Genomic DNA, 26,472 nt, shown 5'->3' with positions numbered 1-26,472 from the left:
GTGCTTTGAACAATATGCAAGAAAAATTAAATTGCCTCCACACGGGCTCATGATTTATCGATGAAAGTAAAGACTTGCCTCCACGCGGGCTCACGATTTAACTAGAGATTGAGTTTAAAAAAGCTCACAAAGGGTTCTTAAGCAATTTCAAATGATTTTTCAATTTTTTCCTTTGCCTTGCTTTGCTTTGCAATTTTTTATTTTATTTTTGAGCTTTTTATGTTCTTGCTTAGCTTCATTTGGCTTCTTGCTTTTCAATTTCCCTTTGATTGGCCTTCTTGGCTCAATTCACCTAGCCAATCAAGAACAAACTCAATAAGTAACCAAAAATAAAATAAAATAAAGATAAGATCAAAAGAGTATTAATTCCTAATTAATTTCCAAATACGATGGTGCTAATCCTCGGTAACGGCACCAAAACTTGGTGTGGTCGTTGAAGCACATGTAAGAACAAGTGTGTAGTGTGGCCAAGTTTAAATTTAGAAAATGCCACTACCATTTCCAACTAAAAATATAGCTAGAGTGAGTAGGGATCGTCCTAAGGGAAATGAGGTGTATTTGTGATGGAAACTAACGTCGGATTAGTAGGTCGAGTGATCAAAGATTAATTAGTGATTGATAAATTAAACTACAATTCAATTAAAGATTAATGCAAGTAAAAAGAGAGCAATCTAGAAGGTAGGGAAAAGATTTAGGAGAGAGATCTTGGGGCATAGAGTCACCACTAAGCTTTACTTCATCAAACACTAGCAATTGTACATTAATGGGGAAATTTATATTGTAACTTGTGTGTGTGTGACATCAATTTAAACTAAGCATGGATGGTAAATAAGTATAGATTGTCTAGCCAATTTTAATTAATAGCACAACCTATCAAATGAGACCAATATCTATTCAATTAAATCATAATTAATGCACACACAAATATCTAGAGACATATACTTTTTGCATTCAAAAGTATAGAACATCAAGAAACAAGAATGGATTGTTCACATACCTAAGAAATTAAAGCAATTACACTACAACTAGGCTAGAGACATGAAATTAAACTAATTAAACTAGAGATGTGATACAATCCATCAAGAAACAAGTATGAACCATCAAATAAATCATAAGAGTGTTCCATTAAGCACTATGCCTTGACCATCACTAGATTAACTTCATCAATACACATAAACATGCATCAAATTCATTAAATCTAGAGATAAAAACATGAACATCAATTCTAGACATATGACTAGAGCTAAATGATTAATTGAAAGCATTAATCCATACAAATCAACTAAAAATCACAAGATATATATTTATTCATGGTCAAAACATCTATTACAATTAAAATCCCCAAAAATACACAAAAGCTAGGTTTGAGAAGTAAGCCTAGGGGCTACCTCTAGCCCCAAGAGAAAGATTTAGCCACTCATTCTAGTGGACATGGAACCCTCAAGGGCTAGCTTGGAGGTTGGCATCATCTTCATCCTTACTTTCTTCTCCAAAAACCCTAGTTCTAGAGAGAAAACTATGTATATAAAATATATACTCTCAAAATTACAAGATAAAATGATAGTATGTTCAATTAATTCATTACATTCCATTTTTGAGTAGCCTCCAAGTTAGAATAACGGCCTATGATTGGAGGAAATTCATAGCTATAAAAGTTAGGTAGAAATCGGCGCGTTCGGGAATTAAACAGCTCGCTACCAGCAAGCATTTCGATTGATCAAATATTTTCGATCGATCAAACACTTCGCTTCGATCGATTAAAGTTAACATGGCATAAAAAATATCTTCTAGCCTTATCCACTTTCCTGAGCTAGCACCGCTTTGTTTCGATTGATTGAAGACCACTTCGATCGATCGGGACTTCCTTTCGATCGATTGAAATTCCTCTGGAGCATTTTTCTTGGCTTCTTTCCAACTTTGCTCCTTAGCTACAAAATGAGGCTAAATGGCTCTTATTAGCCTGTTTGAACTTTATTCACCTGAAATAGGCACTAACACAAATAAGTATTTAAAATATGAAAGTAAGATAGATGAATGGACTAAAATACCTTAGCTTAGGTGTTAAAATGCGTCACATTTGAGCATTCATCAGGGTTACATCAATGCCCTAAGAGAGGAATTAGCTACTCATGACGACACAAAATCATCTGTGTTGTTATGGTCTTCATCGCCATGGACCGCCAAAACTCCTTTGGGATCTTCTTCTTCAAAACCCTAAAAGCCGCCGTGAGAGAGAGATTGATGGATGAATCAAAAAACTTTTTTCCTTGTGACATTTCCTCTTCTTTTATAGGAGAAAATAAGTCCTAATTCCCTTTGGATTGCTTTTCTAGCTTTTGTTAACAATTGGGCCTTTAAGGAAATAAAGGGAGGTGAAAATATATAATTCTCGCATGTATTTTTAACCTCCAGGATGTCAAAGCTCGAGTTCAAGGGTCAAGGCTCGAGCTTTCGATAATATACCTCAAGCCGAAGCAATTTTGACCCATTTAGAGTGCGAATTTCGAGTTGGCTATTAGAGACAAAAACATCAGGCTTCGAGTCTTCTTTCCAGAGCTGCTAAGTTTGCTCAATTTAGAGTTTTGAGTCAAAAGTTATGCCCAAAATACTAAAATGGGTTCAGAGTTTTCAGCAATGCTCGAGCCCGAAGTGGTTGTGCTCGAGCTTTTTGAGTTGGGCTCGAGCTTTAAAGCTTGGGCTCGAGCTCTGGGAGAAAAATTTGTCTAGAACATTTTTTTATTGATGGTGCTCGATCCCAAAGTGTTGGGCTCAAGCTCTGGGCCTGTGGGAGGTGTTAGTGCTCGATCCTTGAGGCTTGGCACGAAGTCCTGAGAGCTTGGATCAACTTTTCACATTCCGACGCATCATGTGCTCAAGCTTTTAGGAAAAGGCTCGAGCACCCTATAGTTGGGATCGAGCTCTACAGGTTAGGGCTCGAGCTCTGTAGGTCAGCGCTCGAGCTTTCTTGCCTTTGGAATTTCTTGTCTTTTTCTGCTGAGCTCGAGCCATAGAACTGAGGCTCGAGCTTTTGAACTTGAAACTCCCCAAAATTCACCATTTTGACCCTCGGCTTGCTTTGAATGACCAGCAACGACTCCATAAACTTCTTTATCATTCTTTTCATCATAAAAGCCCGGTTTTAACCGTTTCTTTGGGAAAGTACCTAAAAACACGAAATACACAGAAATTAGTCTAACAATGGATAGAAGTATCACTTTAGGTCTTAACATATATATATTTAGGGGTTCGAATATGCAATATTCAACGCTCATCAATAATCTAGAAATTAGAGAAAGTAATATGAGAGAAAAGTTTTGGGGGTTTAGAGTTCACCACTAAGCTTCACTTCACCAAACACTAACAATTGTAAATTAATGGAAAAATTCAAGTTGTAAAATGTGTGTGTGTCACTAATTGAAAACTAAGCATGGATGGCAAATAAGCATAAATTGTCTAGTCAATCTAGTGAATAGCATAACCTATCAAATGAGATCGCTAAACATTCAATTAAACCACAATTAGAACACATACAAAAATCTAGAGAAATATACTCTTTGCACTCATGAGTATGGAACATCAAACAACAAGAATAGATTGTCCACCTAACTAAGAAATTAAAGCAAGTACACTATATCTAAGCTAGTGACATAAAAATTAAGCTAATTAAACTAAGTATGTGGCATAATCCATCAAGAAATAAGTATGAACCATCAAATAAACTACAAGAGTGGTCAATTAAGCACCATGCCTTAACCATCACTAGATTTATAACATCAACATACATAAACATGCATTAATTTCATTAAATCTAGAGAAAAAACACATGAACATTCATTCTAGCATACATAGACATATGGATTGAATTAAATGATCAATTGAAAGTATTACTCCATACAAATCGAGTCAAAATCACAAGATCTATATTTATTCAAGGTCAAAACATTTATTACAACTAAAATCTCCAAAAATATACAAAAGACTAGGTTTAGGAAGCAAACTTAGGGTCTATCTCTAGCCCCAAGAAAAGGATTTAGCCACTTATTGTAGTGGTCATGAAACCCTCAAGGGCTTGCTTGGAGGTTGGTATCATCATCTTCATCCTTGCTTTCTTCCCCAAACCCTAGTTCTAGAGAGAAACTTTCTATATTTGGTAAAAATATCTACTACAATAATAATGTTCAATTAATTCATTACAAGCCTCTTTGGGTAGGCACCAAGTCAGAAATATAGCCTATGATTGGAGGAAATTTGCAGCTACTCAAGTTAGGTGAAGTTTGGCGCGCTCGGGAATTACACAGCACACTACTAACAGTCAGTTTGATCGATCGAAGGGAACTTCGATTGATCGAAGACTTGCTTCGATCGATCGAAGCTGACATGTCATCAAAAATATCTTCAAGGCCTTTTCCAAATTGATGAGCTGGCACCGTCTCATTTCGATCGATTATACCCCGACTTCGAATGATCTGGACTTCCTTCGATCGATCGAAGTTCCTCTGGTGCAGTTTTCTTGACTTCTTTCCAATGTTGCTCCTTAGCTCCAAAATTGAGCTAAATGGCTCTTATTAGCCTGTTTGAACTTTATTGACCTGAAATAGGCAAAAACACAAATAAGTACTAAGACATGAAAGTAAGATAGATGAATGGACTAAAATACCCTAACTTAGGTGCTAAAATGCATCACATTTGAGCACTTATCAATGAATCCCATCCGAGATCCTTGAATTTTTGAAAGAAGGAAAGACCTTCTGTGGTGCATAGATCTTTGAGAAACACACGGACATGTGTAATTTCTTAATTCCTGAATTGGTTGTTGAATAGATACTCTAAATGTTCTGGTAGGAAATCTATAGCAAGGACGAGAGTAGAGGATAACGGGTTTGTTAGAGGATCAGTGCGAGTCCTTTTTGCTTGACGTAGATCTGTGGTTGGATCATAGTCTTCATCAACATTTCTAGAAGGACTGGGAAAGGCTGGAGTAGATGTAAATGGAGAGGGGCGAGTTTCTTCCTCCTTGAGCACCCCAAGTGGTACGGCCTTGTAAGTGGCTATGGGAAGTGTTGAGATTGGTGTGTGCCATTGTAAAGATGATGGTTGGAAAAAATTTGAAGACAGATGGAAAAGAGAGGTGGCCCGCGGTGAGAGATAGGTGAATGAGATAGTATGAGCGAGGGAAGTGAGCAAGTAAACGAGGAGAGAGAACAGTTGAGCTTTTATATATAAAGGCATCTAATAGATTAGATGATGTGATCTAATCAGTTATATTAGATTTAAATCTAATCTAGTCGATTAGATGATGTGATCTAATAGATTAGATCTAATCTGATCGATTAGACCAGTTAATCTGCTCGGTTAGATGGATAATTTAAAACATTAAAAAAATAACTAACCGGCTACATATCTGATCTGTTCGGGTGGTTGCTCTCAGGGATTTGCCACTGGAAATCTCATCTAGTCGGTTAGATTATGGATCTAATCGATTAGATGGCATCATGTGTACGCACAAATGATAAACTACTCGGTTAGATGATGAATTCTTCAAAACTTTGTTTCCATCTTACCCAGTTCTCTGCCAATTTGACAAAATTGATCTTCAGGGAGTGGTTTAGTGAAGATATCAACTAGCTGATCCTCTATTTTGATAAACAAAATTTCAATATCCCCTTTTGTAACATGATCACGTAAAAAGTGATGCCTAATCTCGATGTGCTTGGTTCAGGAATGCAAGATAAGATTTTTGGAGATATTTATTGCACTTGTATTGTCACATCTGATGGGAATATTATCAATGATAAGCCCAAAATCCTCAAGTTGTTGTTTGATATATAATGTTTGAGCATAGCTATTTCCTACAGCAATGTATTCGGCTTCAGCAGCAATGCAACGAAGTTTTGTTTCTTGCAAGACCAAGATACTAATGAGTGCCTTAGGAAATGACAAGTACCACTTGTGCTTTTTCAATCCATTCTGTAGCCTACAAAGTCAGCATTTGAATAACTAATAAGTTCAAAAGATGTGTGAGAGGGAAACCATAGACCGAAATTTTTTGTATTGCATAAATATTTAAGGATGCGTTTAACAACAAATAAATGAGATTCTTTAGGACAGAATTGAAATCTAGCACATAAATATACACTGAACATAATATTAGGTCTGCTAGCTGTTAAGTAATGAAGAATACCAATCATCCCTCAAAATTTCTTTATGTTTATTTCTTTTCCTTTTTTATCTTTGTTAAGTTTTAAGGATGGACTTATGGGAGTTTTGCCATGTTTGGTGTACTCCAAGCCATATTTCTTTAGAAAATGTTTCATGTACTTTGATTGGCAAACAAAAATGCCATCAAGTGTCTGTTTAATTTGTCGTCCAAAGAAAAAATTGAGTTTTCCCATCATGCTCATTTCAAATTCATTTTGCATAATAGAAGCAAATTCTTTACATAGTGACATATCTGTTGAACCAAAAATAATGTCATCTACATAAATCTGAACAATTAACAAATTGCTATCAATGGTTTTGGTAAAAAGCGTATTATCAATTTTGCCTCTGATAAAACAATTTTCAATCAAAAAGCCACTTAGTCTCTTATACCAAGCTCTAGGAGCTTGTTTTAAACCATATAAAGCTTTGGTTAGCTTATATACATGGTTTGGACATTCATGACTTTCAAAATCGGGAAGTTGTTCGACAAAAACTTCTTCATCAATGCACCCATTTAAGAATGCACTTTTGACATCCATTTGATACAACTTAAAGTTTGTGTTGGATGAGAATGCAAGTAACATTCTAATTGCTTCAAGTTTAGCTACTGGAGCAACGGTTTCGTCATAATCGATACTTTCTCCTTAATTATAGCCTTAAGCAACAAGCCTGGCTTTATTTTCTTACAATAATTCTATGTTCATCATTCTTATTCCTAAAAACTCATTTTGTGCCAATGATAGTCTTGTTTTGTGGCTTTGGAACTAAATACTAAACCTAATTTCTTTCAAACTGATTTAGATCTTCCTGTATAGCCAAGAGCCAAGATTCATCATGTTTGGCTTCATGAATATTTTTAGGTTCAATTTGAGAAACGAAAGCTACATAATTGCAGACATTTCTTAATTGAGACCTTGTTTCAACTCCTTTAGATGGATCACCAATGATTTGATCCATTGGATGATGGTGCCCAAATTTTTATTCCTTTGGAAGAGTGTCTCCTTGAGAGAGATTGTCACTAGAATTATTCTTTAGACAATTATCGATAGGAGACTCACTTATTTTGAGTTCATTAATACATTTCTCAAGTTCAATCTTTTGAACATCGTCCAACATAACTTTTGTGTGCAGGAAAGAAGTTTCATCAAATACAACATGAATAGATTCTACAACAACTAAGGTTCTTTTATTGTAGACTCTATATACTTTTCTTTGAGAAGAATAACCAAGAAAAATACCTTTATCTAATTTAGAATCAAATTTTCCTAAGTTATCTTTATCATTTAAAACAAAACATTTGCACCCAAAAACTTTGAAATAGCCAATGTTGAGTTTTCTATTATTTCAAACTTTATACGGATTTTATGTAGAAGCTTTCTAATAATAACCCTGTTAATGACATAGCAAGCAGTGTTAACAGCCTAGGCCCAAAGGGATCTGGGAGAGTTATGCTTATTCAACATGGTTCTGGCCATTTCTTAAAGAGATCTATTTTTTCTTTTAACAACCCTATTTTGTTGGGGAGATCTTGGAGCTAAAAGATTATGATCATATCCATTGGAATCACATAACCTTTCAATATCTTGATTGTCAAACTCTACCTTTGTCATTACGAATTTTCTTAATTTTGCACTCTTTTTCGTTTTTGACTCTTTTATAAAATTTAGAGAAAATTAAGTGAGTCTCATTTTTGTGCATAAGGAAGAATACTCAAGTGTATATAGAGTAATCATCAACAATGACAAAAGTGTAGAATTTATTACCAAGACTGGCTACTCTTTCTGGACCAAACAAGTTCATATGAATTAGGTCAAGTGGTCTAGATGATGTAATATCATTTTTACTTTTAAAAGAGGATTTAACTTGTTTTCCTATTTGACATGTAAGTTTTATCTTTTATATACTTAGTCTTTGGGAGGCCTTTGACTAAGTCTTTTGTAAATAATCTTGACAGTAAGTCCATGCTAGCATGACCTAATCGTCTATGCCAGAGCCAATAATCTTTGGATAGTGAGGAAATAAGACATTTAACATCTTTAGCATGCAAGTCACATAGGAGCAAAGAATATACATTTTCATTTCTATTTGCAGTAAAGACTTGCTTACCTTTTTGTTCAGTTATGCATCCAGTAGAGTTAAAGATAACATTAAATCCTTTATCACAAAGTTAACTAATGCTGAAGAGATTATGTTTTAGACCACTTACCAACAAAACGTTTTCAATAGAGAGCAAAGAAGATATACCGATTGTCCCAATGCCGATTACCTTTCTTTTTGAGTTGTCTCCAAATGTGACATTACCTCCATTGTAGGGTTTGAGAGATAAAAACTTAGTTTTATCTCCTGTCATGTGTTAGAAGCATTCATTGTCTAGAAACCATTTATTCTTTAAAGATGATGATGTCAAGCATACCTATAAGATAAAATTATGTAACTGGTTTTGGTATCCATCTGGATTTGGATCCAACCGGGTTAGGTACATGAAATCCTTTCTTTTTGTCATGTATTTTTCTCTAAAAGGACAATCAGGAATTTTATGACCATTTCTTCTATAGTAATTGCATTTCATACTAGATGGAGTGGAAAATGTACTTTTAACAAATGCTTTGTATAAAGGTTTTTTTCTTTTTAGTAAACAAGCATCTTTTGCATGCGAATTATATCATAAACCTTCTTTGAAATAAGAACCTCTTTGTTTGCCAAGAATGATTTCTAAGTTGTCTCTTCCTTTGGTGAATTTGGCTAAAATGCCAATTTGGTCTTCGACCGTTTTTCTTAGATTCTCATTTTCAGAAATGAGCTTTGATGAAGATGATTCATTCAATAACTTCATTTGATTATTGAGGGAGTCATTTTCGCTTTCTGCTGTGGAAAACTTGCGTGAGAGAATATGATTCTCCCTTTTTAATGCGATACATTTGAAAACACTTTTCTTAAGCTCATTATGCAGACCAATGAATGTATCATGCAAAACATTATAAGAATCAACAATATCTCATAAAAAGGGAGTTCATCAGAGTTAGGTGATACCTCATCCTCAAATGCCATAAGGTAGAGGTTAGTTGTTTTCATCCAAATCACCTTCACAGTCCGAAGATCATGATTCATCATCTTCCCATGATACCTGCATAGTAACCTTTTTCTTCTTGCTTTTGTTATATTTAGTGCAGTTAGATTTGTAATGCCCTGGCTCTCCACAATGAAAGCAGGTGGGAACATCTTTTCTGGGTTGACCGTTAGATGATTATCCTCGTCTCATCAGATTTTTTCTTTGAAACTTTCTTGACTGAAGAATTTTTTTGAAGGCTTAAGTGATGAAGGTGATGTCATCATCATTGATTTTGGTATCATTGGCTTTTTCTTTGAGTGCTGCTTGAAAGGCCAACCCTTTCTTTTGCTTTGTTTCGCCTTCTCTGCTTTTCAAGGTGATTTCCCATGCTAGTAGTAAACCAAGCAGTTCATCTATTCCGAGTGTATTCAGATTGTGAGCTTCATTGATTGCAGTTATCTTTGCATCCCATTTAACTAAAAGACTTCAGAGAATTTTCCTAGCAATGTCAGAATTAGGAATAGTTCTACCAAGATGCTTTAAACCATTTATAATATTAGTAAAACGAATGAACATATCACTTACAGACTTATTATCTTTTATAAGGAATAATTCATATTGATGCATCAATAGATCTATTCTAGATTCACGAACTTCTAAAGTACCTTCATAGGTTATTTCTAATTTATCCCAAATCTCTTTGGCAGTTTTGCACGTGGAAACTCTATTGTATTCAGAAGGACTAAGTGCACAAATTAAGCTAACTTTAGCCTTAGCATTCATGGATATGAACTTATAGTCAGCGGCATCCCATTCATCCATTTCTTTAGGAATTTTGCCTTATCAACTTCTTTCATAGGAACATAGGGACCATAAACAATAACATGCCAAATTTGATAATAAATAGCTTGAAGAAAATCAATCATCTTATTTTTTCAATAGCTATAGTTTGTTCCATTAAACCAAGGTGGTCTAGTGTTAGATTGACCTTCTTGAAAGTTAATACCATTTATGTTTGCCATAATCGATCTCTAAGATGATTAAGTTTTTTCACTAGAGATTAGGCTCTGATACCAATTGTTACCCAGATTATGACTCTAGAGAGGGGGTGAATAGAGTATTATACCAAATAATTCGATTAATCAATAAATAGCATTCAACAGTGATTTAATTTACTAAAGCATGTAAATAATTTAAATGATGAAATCAATCACAAAATAAAGTAGAGAGAGATAGAGGATTGCAAACACTTGACATGATGATTTTAGCGAGGTTCGGTAACTTTTACTCCTCGGCTCAATATCCCTCTTGAGACTTCCCAAAACCAGTAAGGCACATCCTTACGGGTGAAGAGTAAACTGGTACAAGAAGCACTCCGCTTCTCTTTTTCTTGCTAAGAGGACAAACCTCTCTTAGTCTTCTGCTGGGTTTATTCAACCCTTACAATTGATAGGATAAAGTAGAAGCTTACTACAATCTCTCAAAGATGTGATATGAATATCAAAAACTCACAATCCTATAGCAAAATAAGATACAGCAGTGGATCTAAGCTCAATAGGATTTAGTTGTATAAAACAATGAGAATGAGAGTGTATATGAAGGTTTGATTGTTTTTTTATAGCACATATAAAGGATGTTTACTGTAGCTTAGTGTCTTCTTCATATGTTTGAATCACATGCATATAGCACTATGAAGATCGTGATAGAAAAGGCAGATAAACTTTCCAAACCGCTCAGTAGGGATCAGAAATAATCAGTTACATCAATCAAGTAGTCGGTTAGATAAAATCTACAACTCCATCTGATCGATTACATTTACCATCTGATCGATTACTTCTACCATTTGATCGGTTAGATTAGGAATGTAATCGGTTATATTAGATCTAAAATAATTTCCCTTTCTCTCTGTGATATCCATCTGATCGAGTATATGATGTTATCTAGTTGATTACATGAGTTCATCTAATTGGTTAGATCGGTGAACTAATCGGTTAAATGAAGGAGAATAGATTTATGGCCTCCTTCCTGTTTTCTTCATCTAATCGGTTACATGTTGCTATCTAATCGGTTACATGGCTTCATCTGATAGATTATATGGCTAATCTAATCGGTTAGATTGCCAATCACAAATACACGCTCACTGTGATCCTCATCTGATCGGTTGCATGTGTGATCTAATCGGTTAGATCGCCTGAACTTTGAATTTTAATGAATGAGATACATGTATTTTGGAAAATCCATTTTGAGCTTTTATCATCAGTTTTAAATTAATTGCTTTACATGATTTCTAACTCTTACCAGTCTAAGATACCCCTTTGATGATGACTTGAATATCCTTAAAATTCGTTTGCCAGGAATGATCCTTTTTTATTTACTTATTTGTTCAATACTTGAAGCTTTCCGGTTATTGCAACACTTAGGGGAAAAAGTTAAATGCGTTTCTTCTTTATTTGTTATTATCAAAAGCATGGAGGAATGCCTCTGTGCCAACATATTGATTATGAACAACTCTTCAATTCCACTTTCAATCTCGAACTTAAAATTTGAACTTAAAATTATAATTCGATCGAACTTGTTTTGACAACGAAATTCACCAATTACAAATTTTATATCTTACAATCTCCCCCTTTGGAAATTTTGTGACAAAACCCTAAAAACAAATTTATAATCTACCTAAGCAGAAAAGGAAGATTACAATTTGTCAAAGAAACAAAAAACAGAATATTATTCTTGAATTTCTTTCAACTACTTTTTACCATCAGTTAAAGTGTCAACCCGTTTTTAGCACATAGATCAAGCAAAATTACCAGTAAAATCGTATTAAAACATGTGACAATAAAACTCCCCCTTAATCTTATATTGTCTCCCCCCTTTTTGGAACAAATTGACAAAGGTGGAAAGTTAAGATCATAAATGAGCAAAGAGAGTAGCAAAAATCACATATCTTTGATGCCAGAGTCAAACATAATGCATATGAGTATGTATGAACATGTAAACACACATTATGAATCAAAAATCTAATCCTAAGAAAAATTGAAAGTCAACAACAACAAAAAAACTCAAAATCAATCATCCATGTTATCTCCAACAAAAGGAACTGTAGATGTCATCACATCATCACCATTATCTTCCTCATCACTCTCATCATCAGCTCTTTCTGAAGTCTCTAAGGGTACGGGTCTATAAACATCCTCTGTTGAAACACCCGACTACTACTCTCTGAAACTTATAACTTCAGCCCTTAGCTCTCTTACTTCATTTTCTAATGTGTGAACTCTATCTGAAATAATATGATCACTCTGAAGTAAGGAGACAAACAAAAGATTAGCGTCATCCTTCGTGAAGATGCCTTTGGTTGTGAAGAACTTGTCGGAATCTGGACTACAAGATGAAGTTGCAACTAAACCTCCTCATGCCTTCCTAGCATTTTCCCGAGCAGTCTCGGATTTGTTCAAGCCACAGAGATCCAAGTCCGTCATTATCTTCTGATGTTAAGCTTGTAGTGGAATCAAGATGTTGTTCTTTTTGTAAAACTCCATGATGATCTTTAGGAATTAAGAAGCATGCTTTCGAGAATTCTTCTTGTAATAAAGAATCATGGTTTGCACAATGGACGGTCCAAGCTCAATGAGAACTATAGTAGCCAAGAAATACAAGATCTGAGCTTGTTCCAAGTTTATCTCGTCATTCTGCCCAAAAGACCCAAGATTAGCCATGACAAAAAGATTAAGATTGGTCGCCTCATTTTTAAGATGTCGAGATCGGATGACGTGATCAAGTTTTGGAGATCCCGAAACACAAATTGCATCATAAATTTCTAGAAGTTTTGGACCCAAACCTTCAATAGGAATAACTATCCCTAAGCTTTCGACACAGTTACTCAACTCCAAGATGTCTCGGATATCTCTCTCTTGAATCTCATAATCAACGCCAAAGATTGACACAAAAAAGTAGGTGTCGTGAATCTCTCTAATATTATCATAGAAGTAGTGAACCATATCAGGTGAGAACCTTCCTATCATCCGTGTGAAGATGAGCCAATTGTTCTTCTCAATATGATCCACAAGCTTCTTCCCGATGCTATCCCTAAGCTTGTCACGAAGCACATTCCTCTCTGTCTTGATTAGTCCATCTTTATAAACATCATTGTAGGATTTCCAAGCATCCTCATTAAAGAAATTATCTTGAGTGAATTCAATCTTCCCTATAGCAAAGACAGATGGAAACCCAACTTGTATCACTTGCGGAGGAGCATTAGAAGCCATGGAATGTGTAGGTGCAACCAGAGGACTACTTACACCCATTTGTGGTTCTCGGATATGAATTTTGGAGGCCTTTTGGTGTCAATTGCTTTGCCCTTTGCCTTTGAGGATGCCTTAGGAGCCATTTTGGTTAAGAAAATTTTTTAGTTTGAGGCTTCCAAGTTCATTGGGAAATTCTGTTGAACACTTGGTGTGCAACCCGAGTGTGTTCTTGTAAAAAAAGAGATTCAATTCTCTAACTCCCCAAAAATTTGTCAACAATGCAATAAACAATCCCAATCCACAACAATTCAAACCCCAAAGCCTTCAATTTCTTCACCGCAATGAGCTTTCAACATAAATTAACCAATCCTCAATTCAAGATCAAACCAAACCTCTATAAACAAATCCCAACACCAATTTCACAAATCAATCAAACAACAATGAAAATGGAGAAGGTTGCAAGAAAATATGATTATTACCTTAATATTAGGATGCAGGATCGATGCTGTGTAGTTATATATAGAGATGTATGCAAGAGAGTGGGTGAGGAGTGTCCAAAATCTAGGCCAAGAGGTGTGTGCAATATGACCTAAACACGCACATAACACGTAACTTAAGTGCCCAAATTCGGAATCTTGAATCGGTTCATGGGACCTTGAACCGGTTCAAGTTTGACAATTGCAAAACTCAAAGTAACTTTGTGCATTTGAACCAGTTCAAGTGAGGCTGAACTGGTTCAAGTCTTCTAGACTTGATTCCTTTAAAACAAAGTCGATTTCGTTTTTTGAAAATTTTCAAATATTTTTTTTTTATTTTCAAATTTTAAAATGAATGAGAGAACAAATCCCATAAATTTCAAGTCAACATGATCCAAGATTTCCAGAGAATGTTATGAACACAAATGCATGACACCATAGAATTTCCAATAATTTTTTATTCTCAGAAGGCAATCACAACATGAAATCCAACTTGCAATTTCTTAAAGAAAAATTTAGAAATTCATCTAGCAAGTTCATGTGTGTGCGTGAAATCCAACCTCCTCAAATTTCATCAAATCATTGTCTAAATCATATGGATCGAAAAACATCAAGATAAGATTGTTTATGAGTAATTTTCTAAGCAATGCAACTTTCACTCTAAAGAGCAGACGACAATTCCCCATTTTGACTTGTCTCCACATTTCTTTTTACTCAAATAACACCACTACAAAGTCTAATAGGAGCTTTCGACCCAAGCTCAATAGGTAGCCTTTTCCTTAGTAAAGATTTTTAGCAATTTTTTTTTTATTTTATTTTTCTTTTCTTTTCATGCTGATTTTTTTTTTTTTGAATCATTTTTTTTCTTCGAAACATGCTCTATTTGTTTTTTTTTTTTTTCTTTCAAAACAATAACCTTAGTAGCTTTTATAAGTAATATAACCTAGTCAACATTCTAATAATTTTTAATCAATTTTCTCAGAGATGGACTAGTGCACATGTAGATATGAACTTGAGAGATTCAAATCTATAAATCACATAAACATAACAAATTATTTTTCATTGCATAGATTACAAACTAAGAATCTATTTTATCAAACCATCATGTGTCCCAATTTGCATTAAAAAATGGATCATACATTCAATAGAAAGTATTTTCATATTTTATAAAAAAAAATATGATCATCGTTTTCTCAAAAACCACAACCAAACCCTAAACTACTAGAAATGATCCAATGGCAAAAAGAAATTTCAATAACCACAAACCATGATCACACAAACTTTCGAGGTTTTAGTTTGGTGGTTTTTCACCCAATGACCTATTGGAAACTAGTTCCATAGAATCAATCGACATGTAGTTGGCTAACTCTTCTTTCTTTTTCCAAACAGTCTTTACTTTCAATTTTTGAATTTTTTTTTTCAGTTTTGACTTTCATCTCATGCAAATTCTTTACTTTAGAATTTTGGGTGAAACAAAATTTTGACTTTTCATAGCATGCGCCCTATTCTTAGCATGAAACCTATGAGAATGAATATAAGAAAAACTTTTCTTTTTCTTCCAAAAATAATAATGTTGGCTATGTCCAGTTCTACCACAAAAAGTGCAATGCAACACATTAGGCACATAAAACATATTAAAATGCAATGAATTAACCAATTTAGGATCAGGTGAGTTCTGATTAACAGGTTTCACAAAGATTGTTTTACCCTGATTACTAGATGAGCCCTTAACAAATCCTAAGCATGTTTTATTATTCATATTCTTGCCAATATTTATCATCTTATTCAGTTTGACTTGTCTAGATGTAAAAGAAATCAATTTCTCTTAGAATTTCTTCAATTCAATATCAATAAATTCAATTCTAGAAATAAAAGAATCTTTCACAGAGTTAGCTATATTTACATCGTCTTCAAGAGATTTGACTTTTCCTTTGAGATCAGAGATGAATGAATCACTTTTGATAATTCTCAATTTACCTTCATTAACTTATTTTTTAAATTCATCCTTTTTCTTCTTTGGCTTGAATAAGTTCTTTCACCAACTTCTTGACAATTAGTTTAACTTCCATAGTTTCTGCAAACATTCTTTTCAGTTGCTTTTCATCAAACTCATCCTTTTGAACATGTTCATCATGGACTTCATTAACTTCATTGTTTGAAATATCAGAATTAGACAAAGTAACAACATAAGAACCTTTATCAAGAAAAGCAACAAAAGAAAAATCATTGCAATCATCATGAGAAGATTCATTATCACTAGGAGTAGAATCCTCAGAAACTAAAACTTTCATAACTTTTCCTTTAATCCTATCCTTTGAATTTTTCTTAAAACTAGGATAAACAGTTGAAGTGTGACCTTTGCCACCACAATTCCAGCAAGTAAGTTCAGTTTCTTTTTATTCTTCCCATTTCTTTTCATTCATCTTAAAAGTTAAACCTTTGTCAAAACTATGTGGATTGGCCTTATTACCGTTCCTTCTCCTTTGTTTTTGCAAAAACTGATTAAATTGTCTAGTTATGAGTGCCACATCTTCATCAGAATTATCATCAACAATGTTTTCAACTTGAGTTGACTTTAAAGCCATATTCTTTTCTTTTTGAATTTGACAAAACTAATGCATTTCTAATTTTTTTAGGGAACCCACAACCTCATCTACTTTAGCATTAGACAAATCCTAATGATCAGTGATAGTTTCTACCATAATCTGAAATCTCTTAGGTAAAGACCTCACGATTTTCTTACAATTTTTTTTTATCACTAACTCTATGCCTAAGTGACGAAGTTTAGAGATAATTTCAAGAAGACTAGAATAAAACTTAGAAAAATTTCATCTTCTTTTATCACTATATTCCCAAATTTATGAGAAAGCATTTGAATTTTGGATTGATTCACTTTTGATATTCCTTAATGAGTAACCTGCAAAATATCCTAAGCTTCGTTAGTAATTTTACAATAAGAAATTCTAGTATATTTAGATGGAACAACAAAATTAATAATTGCATACAAAGCTTTTTAATTTGCATCACTACACTTAGTCTCAGGAGTGGTGTAAGTGAAGGTATCCTTCAAAACCTTAACAGTCTTACCATCTCATTCTTTATCCTCAGTTGGAGGTGTATAGCATGTCTCAACAATACCCCAAACTTTACCTCTCGAATTTTGCAAATAAGTTCTCATCTTTGATTTCCAAAAGTTGTAATTGTCTCCTTCGAATAAAGGATAACGTGATTAGATCCACCCTCTTTCAAAACATAAGACATGATGAATTTTTTTTTTTTTTATTTAAAAAAAAAAACTTTCCACTAGGAACAACTCAATGTGTAGAGATTGGCTCTGATACCAATTGTGAGTTGTGTAGCGGAATAGGTTGTGGGAAGTTTAGTTTGAAAAATAGCTTTTTCAAGAGGGATTAGTCACGTATTTCTTTATCCAATTTACTCTACTACAATTACTGGTTAATTAACAATCACACACAAAATAATGAGAAAGTAAAGTTAAAGTGACACTGGATTTTAGTGAGGAAACCAATTGGAAAACCTCGAGGTTTTGTGTACTATCTCAAGCGTAAAATGACCCACTATGTATGGAGCAAAGTACACCAAACTTTGACTTAGACTTAAACCGCTTCACTCTACCAAGACTTAATATACTGAACACCCCTGACTTTGCGATTTCCCGTCCAACAGCTCTCGAATTTATATTTATGCCTCGAACCTTGTAGAAGGATTACGGTAGTTCAAGGACACTCCGCAAGTGCCTTGATCCCTTCACAGTGTGATCGAAAATTCTTCTTCTTCGAATCTGAATTTGTTGTAGAAGAAATAAAATATGCTTTCTCTGATTGTTGTAGTTGCAATCTTTAATAGACTTGAACATGATCAGAATTCGAACAACACTCTAATTCACTCGCGTGTATATAGTGTGTATGTTCTTAAAAATCTCACAAAAATGCTTTTAATGAAAATTAGAATTTTAATGCAAAAAGCCAAACAACCATAAGTGAGAAAATATGTTTTAATACACTTTTGAAACCCTAATTGTACTTGAAAAAAATTCAATTTCATGCATAAGTTTTTAGGAGAAAGTCTATATATAATAGGAAGTAAAAACAGAGTAGGAAATAAAGTTACCAAAAACTACTATAGAACTTAAACTAGTTCAGCTACCCTTGAACCGGTTTAAGTTGGCCAGATCTGAACTGAAAGGCATTCACACTTCGAAAAATTTCAGCAACGCTTATTTTTGAAACACATGCAATGCATGCAAGTGTCCTTACCTTCTAACTAAACTTCCTAAAGTGTTGTTCTTAGCTTTATTAAAGTTGTCAAGTTATTGATTACGAACAACTCTTCAATTACGCTTCCGATTTCGAACTTGAAATTTGAACTTAAAATTACAACTCAATCGGACTTGTTTTGACAACGAAATTCGCCAATTACAAATTTTATATCTCACATATTGAACTTGATAAATAAATAATAAAATAAAGTACAATGAGATAATAAGTCATAAAATAGAAGGACATTAACTATGCATTTTTTAAATTTCAAAAACATAAATTTACAGATATTATTTTTATAAAATTGAAGTAATAAATTTAAAAAGAAAAATAGGGAAAGAAAAGTTTACTTCACATGCATCATACTTGAGTTCAAGGAAAAAACATTTAAGAAGAATAATAAAAAAAAAAAACAGAGGGAAAAAAAGAAAAAAGAAAAATCAAAGAACTTTAAGAGGGAGAGGGAGATTAGGGTTTGATTAAATAAGGGGAGTACTTTTCTTCTTCTTCTTCTTCTTCTTTTTTCTGTAAGGGAATCAAAGAAATTTCAAAAAAGAAGAGTTAAAAAAAAAAAAATTAAACGAAGAATTAAACAGATTTTAGAAAGGGTGGATTTTAGGGGTGGGGAAGGGGGATTTTAGGGTGGTGGGTAGATTTTATAAAATTTTACAAAATTACATATCTAAAAATAAGTAAAAGAAATTAAGGGGGTTAGTTGTTCCCAATTAAACCCATGCTCACTTCGTTCTGTAGTCTTATATCTCGATTAATGGACTCCATAACACGATAGATATAATTAGATTAAATACAATAAATAATGAATATGTGAGGAGAACATTAAGTACAAAGAAATCGATCAAAACTTTGCGAACATTAACTACAAAGAAATCGATCAAAACTTACTTTAGATGAAGTAATTAAACACGATATTAAAAAATAAAATTTTAAAAGAAGATATTGTGTATGATAAAAAAGAATGAAAAACAGAATTGATGTGACAAAACTATCTGGATAAAAGAGTAGGATCACGATTAAGATGAATTTTGATTGATACTCCATATTATATTATTGTTTATTACTTTACAATTGTCCATGATAATTATTTATATTAAGAAAGATTTTTATACAAATTTAAAACAAAAAAATTGTATATTAAAGTATTACAAGTGTATAACATAAAATAAAATTCAAATATGTTTGTATATTTTAGTGTGTCCCTCATTTTCTATTATGTTGTGTTTGGTGTGCAGGTATGGAATAAAATGCAAGTGGGAATGAACTGAGAATAGGAATGGAATGGAATGGCTATTCTCATTCTATTGTCTGGTTGTAAATATGAAATGTGTAGGAATGGAATAATAATAACCATTCTAGTGTTTGGTTGGACCAATTTTAAATTTAGAATGGAATAAATATCAAATTAAGTTCTCCAAAATATCCTTGTTGGTAAAAAATAAATTAAATTAATAAAATGGCATTTTTCTATAATTTTTAAAAAATAAATGGTGGTAGTGGCGGTGGTGGATGGTGGTGACAATGGTGGTGGAGGTGGAAAGTGGTAATGGTGTTAGTGGTGGTGTTAGAAGGCAGCGGGTGGTGGCAGTGGTGGAAGGCGACGATGTTGGTGAAAGGCAGCGGCAATAGTGTGGTGTTGGTGGTGGAAGAAGATAGTGGTGTAGGTGGTGGTGTTGGAAGCTTGGCGGCGGTGGTGGCAATGGTGGAAGGAGACGGTGTTGGTGAAAGGTGCCAGTGATGGAAGGTGGTGGCAATAGTGTGGTGGTGGAAGGAGATAGTGGTATAGGTGGCGGTGGTGGAAGTCAATGGAGGTGACTATGGTGGTGGTGGAAGGTGGTGCCGGTGGTAGAAAACGGTAGCGGTGGTGGTGATGGAAGGTGGTGGAAGGCGATGGCGACGGTTGTGGAAAGTGGTGAAAGGCAGTAACGGTGGCGGTGGTAGAAGGTGGTGGAAGGAGATAATAGTGGTGGTGGCAACGGCGGTGGCGGAAGGTGGTGGTGGTGGTAAAAGACGGTTGTGGTGGTGAAAGGTGGTGGCGGTGGAAGGCGGTTAGAGGTGGTGGCGGCGATGGTGGAAGGCGGTAGTGGTGAAAAGCAGATATAGTTGTGGTGAAAGGTGGTGGTGATTTTTGGACTTAGAACATGAAGATTTTTTAGGAAGTTGATTTTTTATAAAAAATAAAAAAATAAAAAAAAAATTATTTGGGAATAAAATGGTCATTTTATAGGTTTAGTTGTGGAATGAATTTTCATTATTAAGAATGGATTTTCATTCCAATGAAATGGTCATTCTCACTTTAAATTGCATACCAAATAAAGTAATGGTTGGAATAGGCATTCCATTCCTGCGCACCAAACGCGGCATAAAGTGAATATTATTTTTTTAAAAATGATTAGTGAAAAAGTCTTACAATTATACTTATCGGTCTCAAAATAAGTGTCTACCTTTCTCTTTTTATTGACCATTTAAAAAGTTAATGTGCTGTTAATTTAATCTTATTTTATTAAATTTATAAAAAGTAAATCATCAAATCATTGTAAACTCACTAGAGATAAATTTAGTAATTCATTAACTATTAATACAATAAAAAATAATTATTATTATTATTATCTTAAAAAGTTAGACTATAAAAAAATAAGACTATTAAAATGAGACAAGGGAGTATATTTATATAAATATAATGAAAATTGGAAAAATTAAACGTGAGCGCATGTACGTAGTAGGTTGGTGGATTACAGTACCAATAAGTAAAGGCCAATGTTCTGGCAAGAGAAAATGAGATACATAAAATTTTATTTATTATATATCTGAAAAAACGTGCCCGATGAACCGTCCACGTCCACGAATCGGTCAAAAAGAGAAATTACTCATAAATCACATGCCATTATTTCCGGATCGTCTTGTATTGTTGTAGGGTGCGCTAAAGGAATCTATAGACTAGCTCCAAATTCAAACTCTATTACGAGGTACGTCTAACATAAGGTAAAAATAGTTTATAATCCTTTAACTTATGAATTGATCAAAAAATTATTATTTTAATAGAGCAAAATAACCCTCCCTCTATACTCTCATCAACTCCATCACCAGGTGAGCACTCTGCAACCTTGCTCTGCTCAAAAATAATAATAAGTGCCAATAACAAAATCAGGGTTATAAACAATAAAAAACAATTTCATCAATGAATACATTGAATAGACTCATAAAATCAGTAAATTTCACATCAATGTGTAAGAATTGAACAGAACTTGATTTGCTCGTTTAACAAGCAAAAAAATAAATAGATTGAACAATGTGGAATCATAAAATTGTAATTAGTTCTAAAACCCACAAAAATAGAACTTTCAAATTCCCATATATGTTTAATATAGGTAATACAAGGACTACATGGTTTTTTTTTTTTTTTTTTTCGAGAGAGGAAAAAGAAAAAGAAAAAAAACAAAAGATCTTCTACGCTTTGATGGCAGTCAGTTGAGTGGAGGCTGTCATTTTCTCAGTGCTAAACATGAAGAGAATAAAAGATTAGAACCCAATTCCTTGCAAATCTAATCCAATATAAGAGAAAAAAAAAGATTATACAAACTGCAAAAACTGATCCAAAGAAAAATTTAAGTACAATTTAGTAGCTACACCCATAAGAAAATTGTTGCCGAAAAACCTAATTTTCACTCTTCAAGCACCAATTATTTCCTCTTATTTGTGTAATCAAATTCCAAACACAAAATAAAACTTTAATTCCTGCACCAGTAACACAAAATTGACCCCCAAAATTTGAAATTTTAGTTACCAGATCTTCAAACAAAACAAACCCCATTACTCACTTCAAGAAGTGAATTTATTTATTTATTTATTTTGCATCCAAAGTTAATGCCTTCCACAAGAACCACTGTCGCCAACCAGGACGGCGAGATGTGCTCGAGAGGATGAACTGTACGGTCGACATGCATGGACTAAAAGTCAATGATTATTCATTTATTGAATTTATTTTTTGCTCATAATTCTTTTATTATTTATCCACGTGTAATTTGTACTTTTTTATTACTTAATTGTTTTGATATTATCGATTTTTAGGTGCGGACCTGATCAACCCATGCAAATTAGAGATATCACAAAGTACTCTCGTAATCTTAACTTTAGCATCGACGAGGGTTCAAGGGATGTGGGGAGATGCTCTTTCTATAGGGTATTTGTCCACTTTTAAGTTTCTCCTCAATCAATTTTACCTTTGGGTGCTTTTAGACCATCTCCAATGCAAAATGTCATTTTTGCATGCCAAATCTATATTTTCAGATGAGGTGCAGTGTCAAAATGTTATATTTTAGCAATTTTGTTCCAATGGTGCATTTCATCTAACATGTTATTTTTTGACACAACAACCATTATTTTTCAATTACCATTTCCAACTACAATTTTCAACAACATTTTTTTTTTTTGAGTGTTTGTATTTTATTTAGCTTATTTGCCTTATTAAAAAAAAAAAAAAAATACTGACACACACACACACATATATATATATACAAGTGTTGACCCTAAAGGTTATTCAAAGACCTCTAATGATTTTGATGATTACAAAACATTAATAAGTGTTCTCGGACTAATGTTTACATTGAGCATGCAGAGAAAAGAAATCAAATGCGCAAAGAAATTACAACCAAGCAAACAAAGACGAAAATATCATTTCGAGAGAAAACAAGATTCATCTTAAGCACAAAGCATTGTCGATCAAATTGAAGAAAAAGGGGTAGATAGTTTGGTGAGTGATTAGGATTTTTGTTAAAGTAATTCATGAATCAGTTGGAAGCTCATCTACAAACTCATGCATTCTCTTCAAAACATTTTCCAAAACCTTGCATTTAAAAGAAAAATCAAAATTTCCCTAGATCTTGTAACCGGTTAGATGGATAAAGCAGAAAGCTCGACCTAACATAATGCATCTTGTAACCGGTTAGAAAGCTAGATCTAAACGTTTAGATCAACACACACAGAATGATGCTTCTTTTCATTATCCTTCATAACCGGTTAGGAAAATCCATGTAACCGTTTACCTTAGCTCGAATAGAACGTATTTTTTCTTGGCCAATGATGTAACCGGTTAGAAAGAAATATATATCCGGTTATCTTCGCTTGAACAAAACAACATTGTTTGGCCATTGATGTAACCAGTTAGGAGAACATATGTAGCCGATTAGATTCACTTAAGCAGAATGTCACTTTTGTTAGGGAATCATGTAACCGGTTAGGAAGCCCCTTGTAATCGATTACTTGATCTAAAACTAAATAGTCTCCTAGCTGATGTAACCGGTTAGATAAAATCTTAAAAGAAGCTAAGACAGATCTGAAATCTGAGTATTTATTGCTCTAACGGTTACTTACACATTTAATGCTCCTCAAACTACTCCAACAGTCATATTTGAGCAATTAATGCACTTCATCTTTCTTCTTACTCTATATAAGCCCAAGCATTGAAGAAGGTAGGTGCGCGGTTGTAAGAACAATTTGAAAAACTACTTAAGAGCATTTACTCCAGTTCTTTTCATCCAACCATATTAAGACTTGAGCTTCATTCTGATTCATTTATTACTCTAGTCTTGTGAGCTTAGATCTGTATATGTATCCTGAGAGAGATTCAATCTTGTATTTCATATACAAACTTTTCTACAAACTTGTAAGGGTTGGTGTGACCCAAAGAAGCCTAGGAGAAAGGTGTTCTCCTAGCAAAAGAGAGAAACAAGGACTTGCTTCATGTGAAGGTTTGCTCTCCACCCTTAAGGAGAAGCTTTATTGGATTGGGAAGTCTCAAGAGGGATCTTGAGCCGAGAAGTAGGAATTTTCGAACCTCGCTAAAATCTCCGTGTCACTGTTTGCAATCTTTTATCCCTATCTCTCTTACATTTATGCTTTGTATGATTTATCTACCATCATTGTTTATTGCATACTAGTAGATTGAAAGTTGAATTTGTAAATTAGAAATATTGGCCATTGACTCTATTCACCCCCCCTCTAGAGTTAATTAGTGTCTAATAATTAGTATCAGAGTCTAATCTCTAGTTAAAGATCTAACCATCTTAGAGAACGATCATGGCCAACTTCCATCAAGAAGGTCAATCTAACAATAGACCTCCTTGGTTTGATGGTAATGACTATAATTATTGGAAAATTAAAATGAAGCGTTTCTAAGAGGCTTAGATATTGATACTTGGAAGGCTACCGAACAAGGTGATCATGTTCCAACCAAGGTTGTTGAAGATGAAACAATTCCCAAAACCGATGATGAGTGGACTTCAAATGAGCGTTGGCTTGTTCAATGTAATGTCATGGCCATCACAAATCTCTATTGTGCTCTAAGCAAAGATGAATTCAATAGAGTTTCGGATTGTGAAATGGCCAAAGAAATTTGGGATAAACTTGAAATTACATATGTTGGCACTAGTCATGTTAAGGAGTCTAAAATGAACATGCTTGTCCATAAATATGAACTATTTACCATGAACAACAAAGAAACAATAAGTGAAATGTATTCTCGCTTTACTAACATTGTCAATCCTTTGAAGGCTCTTGGGAAGACATATACAATTTCTGAAAATGTGAGAAAAATTCTCAGGTCTTTGCCTAAGAATTGGGAAGCTAAGAAGACTGCTATTCAAGAAGCCAAAAATCTCAACACACTTCCTATTGATGAGCTCATAGGTTCTTGATGGCATATGAACTAGAAATGAATGATGGAGATGACAACAAAGAAGTTCACAAGAAAGATCTAGCTCTTTAAGCCACTACAAAAGAGGTTGAAGTTTAGAAATCTCTTGACAATGAAGAAGAAGAAGAAATTGCACTCATTACCAAAACCGTGAGAAGAGTTCTTCAAATGAAGAAGTTTCAAAAGAGCAATAATCTCAAAAGAAGTGGTCCGTCAAGTGAGCAAGGAAAAAGAGAAGCACCTACATGTTTTCATTGTGGAAAACCAGGACACTTCAAATCAGATTGCTTTGCTTACAAAAATGAAAGGGAACGGAAAAAGAAAGCTCAAGCCATGTGTGCTACGTGGGAGGATGACAATTCAAATGGATCCGGAAGTGATGATGAATTCAATGAATTAGTCAATCTTTGTCTCATGGCCGATGAAGATGAGGTAAACTCTAACCATGACTCATTTGACTTAGAAACTACTTATGATGAATTAGTTGATGCTCATAATTACTTACTTGATGCCTTTAAAGAGTTACATGATGAACTAAGCAAAATGGTTCAAAAATGTGCTAGTCTTAAAAGGGAAAAGTACATTATTGTTCAAAAACTTGAAAAATCTTTTCTTGAAAATGAAGCTTTGAAAAAGGAAAAAGAATGTGAGTTAGCTAAAGAATTGGCATCTAGTGATTTAGTCTAAAAAAATAAATCCTTGAAAATCATAATTGAGGACAAAATTGAGACTTTACCCAAATTTACAAAAGGTAGAGAAAACTTAAATCTTATGCTTGGTGTGCAAAGAAACGCTTATGCTAAGGATGGGCTAGGATATGATCCTTATAACAAAGATTCTTGTTTAATAAAGGAGAGAAAACCCTTGAACAACTATTTTGTCAAAAATTCCTCTCAAAATCCAAAATGCAATTATTGCAAAAGGCTAGGACATAAGATTAATTATTGTCCCACTAGACCATGCAAGACAAAATAAATTTGGGTTATTAAGGGAACATATATGCTTCTTCCTAACCCCCATGGACCCAAGAAAAGGTGGGTACCAAAAGAAGATTACTTAAATTCCTTTTGTAGGTTTCCTTGAAAACTTCATCATCCAAGGACAAGTGGTACCTTGATAGCGGTTACTCAAGACACATGACGGGAAATAGTTCAAAATTTCTATCTATCAAGCCTCACAAAGGAGGAAGCGTTACGTTTGGAGACAACTCAAAAGGCAAGGTTATTGGCATTAGATCCATCGGTATTTCTTCTTCCTTATCTATTAATGATGTGTTACTTGTGAAAGGTTTAAAACATAACTTGCTTAGTATTAGTCAACTATGTGATAAAGGTTATGATGTGCTTTTCAAATCGGATAAATGCATTGTTAAAAAGAATAAAAGTGAAGTGTTTCATGCTTTAAGAAATGGAAATGTTTATACCTTTCTTTTACGTGAGTTTCATGATCAAGATGTTAAGTGCCTTGTATCTTCAAATGAAAAAAGTTGGTTGTGGCATAGAAGATTAGGTCATGC

The sequence above is a fragment of the Cornus florida genome, unplaced genomic scaffold (genome assembly GCF_030987335.1).
Source record: "Cornus florida cultivar Cherokee Brave unplaced genomic scaffold, ASM3098733v1 CherokeeBrave_3.0.0_Hap2_Chr04, whole genome shotgun sequence".
NCBI lineage: Eukaryota > Viridiplantae > Streptophyta > Magnoliopsida > Cornales > Cornaceae > Cornus > Cornus florida.
The sequence above is the reverse complement of the archived record's forward strand: the minus strand, read 5'-3'. Positions refer to the sequence as shown.